At 45.7% G+C, this 6952-nt stretch overlaps 1 protein-coding gene across 5 annotated transcripts in view; it reads right to left on the minus strand.

Moving 5' to 3' along the window:
- Crebrf (CREB3 regulatory factor) overlaps positions 1–5876 on the minus strand; it is a 60577-nt gene extending 54701 nt beyond the window's left edge. For 4 of the 5 annotated variants that reach the window (XM_028756474.1, XM_028756473.1, XM_028756472.1 and 1 more), the window contains exon 1: positions 5752–5820. The gene's annotated coding sequence lies outside the window, so the exon portion shown is untranslated. Of the gene's footprint in view, positions 1–5751 lie in introns of all 5 variants that reach the window. The other variant, XM_028756471.1, reaches the window with a different exon arrangement.
- Positions 5877–6952: the final 1076 nt, after the last annotated feature.

Genomic DNA, 6952 nt, shown 5'->3' on the forward strand with positions numbered 1-6952 from the left:
AGAGAGAGAGAGAGAGAGAGAGAGAGAGAGAGAGAGAGAGAGAGAGAGAGAGAGAGACAGACAGACAGACACACACACACACCCTCCAAAAAGAAAGCACTGTGGAAAGAGAACAACTAATCAAAGTTAAGAGTGTGTGGGGGTGGGGTAAGGGGAAAGAAAAAATAGAGATAGACATATCAGAAACCTAACTGTGCATAAGTAAGTCAGAGGAAATCTTATAGGAAACTGTCTCTTTCCACCAGAGGACTGAATTCATGGTATCAGGCTTACGGTAAGCACCTGTAGTCACTGAGCTATCTATCTCCTCAGATCTCCTCCATACTACACTAAGCCTTGCTGTTTTAAGGTATTCTGAGTCTCTGCTTAAAAGATGTATTTACTGTATTTATATGTACAAGTGTTTTGTCTAGATGTATGTCTGTGCTCCAAATGTAAGAAGTGTCTGGAACAAACAGAAGAGGTGTAGGATCTCCTGAAATAGGAGTTACAGATAGTTGTGAGGCGCTATGTGGGTGCTGGGAACTACATGGGGGTCCTCTACAACCAGAGCCAGTGCTCTTAGCCACTAAACTATCTCTCCAGCCCTTCTACACTGAAACTTATGAACAGACATCCATGCTATCCCTAACTCCTCCCCCATAACCATAAGGACTTCTTTTTAAATTTTATTCTTGTAGTGTTTGAAATTCCTCAATGAACAGCAAGTCTGTAATAGAGAAGGTGACAGGTCCATCAGGAAGAGCAAGCAGCAGCAAACCCTCAGACACAGTATTATACTCAAGAAAGTACATAGAGACACCCAAGAAACTGCGTGCTGTAGTAGTGGCACATACCCAATATTCAGGTAGTTATATCTCTTGAGTTCCAGGCCAGCCTAGTCTACAGAGTGAGTTTCAGGACAGCCAGGGCCACGCAGAGAAAGTCTGTCTGGAAATACTAAAATATCAGCAAGCTTAGGAAAGTACTAAGACACTGGTCTTTAAGCCCAGCACCTAGGAGACAGAGGCAGATGGACTTTTGTGAGTTCAAGAGCAAGCACTGTTACATAGTTAGATCTTATCTTAAGAAAGAAGAGATATTTAATTGAAAACACAAGATATCACATCAGTGTTGGTGTTGAAAGGACAAAATAGTTAAACTTGGTGTCTCATGTCACAGCACCTGAGAGTTAGAGGCTGGACTACTAGGAGCTCAAGGCCAATTTCAACAACATAGAGCACAAGCCTGGCCTGAGATAGTCTCAGCAACTTAGAGAACTACTTATAGAGTGACTTCAGATGCAGATTTTGGGGTGAAAGGTCATAACTTGGTGAAAAGCAGACAAGATGTGGCTAGTGATGGAACAGAACAGTACTACAGACATGAAGTAACACTGAAGTCCTCTACAAATCTAGTCGACTTTGTCCCAGAAGTATGACTCAGATTAACCAGCAAGAATGATTTTACAGCCTGGCAAGATGGCTCGGTAAATAAAGGCACTTGCTACCAAGCCTGACAATCTTAGAGTTTAATCCATAGGACCCAAACAATGAAAAAAGGATCAACTCCTGCAAGTTGGTGCCTGATTTTCTTGTGCATGCACATGTGATCTGTACACACAAATGAATTAAATACATATTTTTGGAAAGGAATTTGTGTCCCCCCCCACAAAACAAAAGGACATTGCTATATAAAAGAAAAATCTTCACAAACCAGATGTAGCATGGTGGCACACGCTTTAACCCAAGTACTTGGGAGGCAGCGGCAGGCTCTTTGTTCAAGGCTAGCCTTGTGTTTTGGGACAACCAGGGCTACATAGAGAGACCCTGTCTCAACAACAGCAGCAAAAAAACCTCCAATTATCACAAACCACTAAAATACAAGGCTCTTTCAAGCATGGTAGTGAACACCTTTAATCCCCTCCTGGAATGGGAGATTGTAAGAGGATCAGGAATTCAAGGTCATATTCCTGGATACATAGTTTGAGGTCAGCCTGGCCAACAGGAGACACTATCTCAAAAAAAAAAAAATCACACAACAGCAAAAGTTGTAGGCCAGTTCAAAGCCAGCCAGCCTGGACTATATACCAAAAAGAAAGTCTCAGAAATGGGGGAGTGGGGAGGGAACCTCTAAAACAAACAGGACTATACGACTATACCAATAGTTACTTTAAACAGTTTCAAAACATCTATATGGATGTAAACTTTTGCAATAAGACTGTGCCCTATGTTCTTACAATGAAACTTTCTCAAGGTAGGAGATATATACAATAGACTATTGATCCAATACTATCTAAAATGTGTATTTATGTCCCCTGCCATTCCTTCTGGAAAATCTACAAACTCAAGATAATGCCTTAAAAAGGAGAACAATGATCATGGGCTACCAATAGACACATTTTACTCCTGTAAATAAAGTTTTATTGGTATATATCCCAAATACATTTTCTATACTATCTTATCAGTCAGCACCATACAAACTGCAGAGCTGAACAGTCATTATGGAGATTATTAAATATTTACTACTTAATCCTATGCAGTAAAAAGTTCAACTACTCTTGTCCTGGTATAATTAGAAACAACAACTAGGTACTGTGGCATATCGTTATGACTCCAGTAATGAAGCTGATGCAGAAAGATCAGGAAGTTCAAAGCCAACCTGGACAACACTGCAAGCCCCCACCTCACAGAATCAAACAAAATAGTGTGATCGATTTATGACCAGCCAATGTTTATCTTAAAATGAGACACTACTAAATGTAGTAAAAGTCAGTGAGACTTTTGCCAAAACAGCCAGGTACAAACCTGACCGGAAATAAGCCTGTGCTGATGACTCTCAAAATCCTATCGGCAGTCTTGACTAAAAATTAAGCTTTAAAAGCTAACAGTGAATTTAGTTTACTATTTTAAGAACCACTACACTGCCAAGCATGGTAGTTCACACCTTTGATCCCAGCACTCAGGAGGAAGAGGCAGACAGATATCTGTGGGTTCAAGGCCAACCTGGTCTTCACAATGAGTTCCAGCACAGCCAGAGCTACAAAGAAAAACCAACACAAAAATAAAAACTACTACACTACACTACTACAATTAAGATGTTTCTGTACTCCCATTATCCAATGGATTTAGTCACCACCACCACCAAGGGCCTTTACCAGTTATCCTTTGACTCCAGAACTTAACACCAATCAAACAGGTTATCTTCTTCATCAAAGTTTGTTTTCAGTTTGTTATGTAACATACAGAATGACAAGGTAAATGGAGAACCCAATATTGCTTCTCGAAGTATCTCTTTTTCTATTCTTACTATACTAAAAATTCCTGAACTGCACACAGTGGTACTTGTCTGTAGTCCCAGCAGGAAAGAAATGGTTGAGGCCCAGGAATTCAAAACCAACTGGACTACAAAGTAAAACCCTGTCTCAATAACAACATTTTGTAACCCCAAAGTATATTAAGCATATGCAAGAATTTTAGCCAAAATAAGCTCTAATGTATATATTTGCCATTCTTAAGAAATTACTACATAAGCAATGAAAACTAACTTCTCAAACAAAACGACAGTGAACACCCCTTGATTAAGTGTTCTAGGTATCATCAAAACAATTCTTGCTTGATTTTAACTTTAGTTATAGCCTTTTATAACTGATTGTGGCATTATGATTGATTGGGACTTAGCAATACAACATTAAGTGATAAAAATATAAATATACTTTATTCACTACAAAAATTATATATAGCTGGATGGTGGTTGCCCATACCTTTGACCCTAGCACTTTAAGACGCAGAGAGAAATGGGTGTTTTTGAGTTCCAGGCCAGCCTGGTCTACAGGGTGAATTCCAGGACAGCTAGGGCTATACAGAGAAATGCTGCCTCAGAAACAAACAAAAAAATTAAAAATTATATCTAATTGTAAAAATATATCAAATAACCTGGGATTATATTTTTACCAAGTTTTAACAAAACTGAGGATCGGTCACACAAAACCAATACCAAAGTTGATGAATAATTTATTTACTATTTGTTAATTCTTCAGCTCAACTCTTTAAGAGCCTCCTAAGGTGATATATCTATGATGTATTCCTACTCCTAAGTACTTAACCTAAGATGTATAAATAGCCTAGGACCTTTGACAATATGAATGTGGTCACAGTTATAAGCCCATTTTAAAAGAAGCTTTAAAAAGCATTTAAGAAGGCTAACATGGTGTCAAAACAATTCCAATTTTGTATCCACAACATTTCCCCCTCTGGTGTCTCTCTCAGCTATCTTAAACTAGCTAACACTGAAAAATATTTTAAAGTAGAATCAAGTGACAATCATTTTACCATAGATGACAAAATTTACAAAGATTTCCTATTTCTGTTTTTAAAAAAATAAGTCAGACCTTCATCCTTTTTCTCACCTGCTGGTACTAGAAAGATAAAGTCCTAAAGACTCATCAGATCTAAATACTTTTCTCAGGGTCAGTTTTCTCATTAAGTTGACGTATGTTAGCTTCCAATTTATGTGAGCAAGGGAGACAAATGAAGACTTGAAGCATAGGGGCCTGATCCTTGGAAGGTATCCACGTGGGTGAAAAAATACAAACGCCGCTCATTCCTCAATTTTATCTGCTTTTTCAGTCCCAATTTTTTCTTTGCAATCCCAGAGAAGCAGGAGTTCCTCTGAATGCCTGCCTCTCTACAAGGGAGGCCTGGTACAGAAACACACCCCTAAACTACCGAAAAACCTTCTTACGGTAGTCTTAAGACTCAAGCCTATTCAGAAACAGCAGAACTGTTTGCTTTCTTGGGTTAAAGGAGGGCGATTACAGGGTTTGGCGGCAGGATTTATCAAACAGCCTAGGGCCGACCAAGAAGGAGAAGCCCGAGACTAAGCTCAATCTAGTCCCAGGAACCGCCCCCTGGGAGGCTAGACTGCCCTCGGTACTTCCCTGGCCGCCTCCACTCGGGAGCGGCCGAGCCGGGTCAGGCTCCTCCGGGCGGCTTCCGGGTCCTCCGGGACTCTAGCCCACACCCCGCCCGCCCCCGGCCCGGCCCGGCTCCGTTCCTTGCCCTTTGCCCCGTCTCCGCCCCACTCAGTGACCCCTCAGGCCCGTCCCCTCCCATCTAATATGGCCGCCTCACCAGCCCAACCCCCAGCACAGCCTAACTTACTGGGGGCCCGCGGCACCGCCCCCCTGCGCCCATTGGCGCCACGGCCCCCGTTCGCGTCCTTCATTGGACAGCATAGGCCGCCACTCGGCAGCGAGGGCTCCGCCTCCGGGCCTTTCAAGCTGCTTAGAGAGAACATATAAACAAATCCCGAGAGGGAGGCCCCCGTCGCCCGCCGCCTCCGGGGAGGGGCCGGGGGGAGCAGCAGCCCCACGACGCCCCTGCCCAGAGTTCTCCCGGCCCGCTCCTCCGTCCCTGGCCTTCCGAGCGCCAGCTGTGCTGGTCTCCCTCACACGCCCCTCTCCTCCCCTCCCTCCCGGCCCCTCCCACCCGCTCGCCGCTCTGACAGGCCGGTTGCCGGCAGTCGCGGTCCCCGGTTCCCGGGAGCGGAAAGGGCACGGCCCTAACCGGGCCGCCCGCCCGCGAGCGCCCGCCTTTTATATAACTGTCGGCCGCGGGGGCAGCCTGGTCCGGCTTGCATCGGCGACCCCGTCCCGCGCGCCCTCGGCCCGGCGGCCCCCGCCCCGCTCGCCCGGAGCCGGGCACCCGCGCCTCACACCCGCGGTTCTCTGCCGCTGTATCCCTCCCGCCCATGCGGCCGCTCGCCACTCACCTGAGGCTGAAGGCGGTTCAGGCACTGGGTCCGGCCGCGCTCCGGCGGCCGCGGCCCCTCTCCATGCTGCCTCGGTTTGTTTTGTTTATGTCCTTCCTGACGGGTTCCCGGAAATCGCGTGACTCGCCCCCCTCACGTGGGCCGCGGCGAGGAGGAGGAGGGAGGCGGGGGCCCGCCGCCCCAGGCCAATCGCGAGGCGCCCTGAAGTCTAGCCAATCAGGGGCTCGGCCCGGCTGGCGCCCTGTCACGTGACACCAGAGGGGCGGGTTGCTGGGGAAAACCAGGAAGAGAGGGCGGAGTGGGGGCTCTGAGGTTGCTGCTGAGCGTGGGCGTGGGCCGCTGGGGATGGCGAGCCGCAAACTCGGGTTCGTGCGTGATGTTCTTTTCAGAGGCTTCCATATTCAGTCTGTAGGCTCAGCACTAAGATGAGAACCGAGGAGTCCGAATGCCCACTTTACAGTTTAACTGAACCACGGGGGATTAAAGGAATATTAATAGTAGGGGCCTGCATCGTGGTTCTCTTCAGTAAATGACGTTCCTGTTCCCGATAGACTTGGTCCTCAGTTGTTTGTTCATCAACCCATATTTATTGAGTCTGGATCCCCAGACCCTGAGTCAGCTGCATGCACCTTTGGGGTAGGACCTGTATTCAGCTGTACAAACTGCTATTAGATGCTCTACGGACAAGGCTGTCAAACCTGTGATAATGTGATGACTTATGCCTCTTAATCCTGTTGACAGTTTATCGGATGTGTGGTATGTGGAAGGTTCATTATTCCCAAATAGTTCTCCCAACAGACACATACAATAAGAGAACCATTTTTTCAAAAGGAAAAAAAAAACTCAGAAGAATTATTGTTCAAGGAAATAACCTACCTAATTATCACAGCCTGTGTTTCCAGAGTTCTCTTTATACTCTGGATCCTCCTGCCTTAGCCTTCTGGGTGCAGGGTTACAGGTCTGCACCAGCACACACATATGAACACAGAAAACGTATTTTCTTAAGCATAGGAAAAGATGAAAGGACAGAGAAACCTCATCAGGTTCCCTTTGAATGTCAGTTTTCCCTTGGGAGTACCCGTGGCTTCAAAGCAGGCAGGGATGGAGGAAGGGGGTGTTGTGGTTGACCCTTGTGATCTCAGCACTGGAGAGGTGGAAGCAGGAAGATTGTAGTTTATTCTTAGCTACACTGAATTGCATG

The sequence above is a fragment of the Grammomys surdaster genome, unplaced genomic scaffold, assembly GCF_004785775.1.
Source record: "Grammomys surdaster isolate TR1022 unplaced genomic scaffold, NIH_TR_1.0 126121, whole genome shotgun sequence".
NCBI lineage: Eukaryota > Metazoa > Chordata > Mammalia > Rodentia > Muridae > Grammomys > Grammomys surdaster.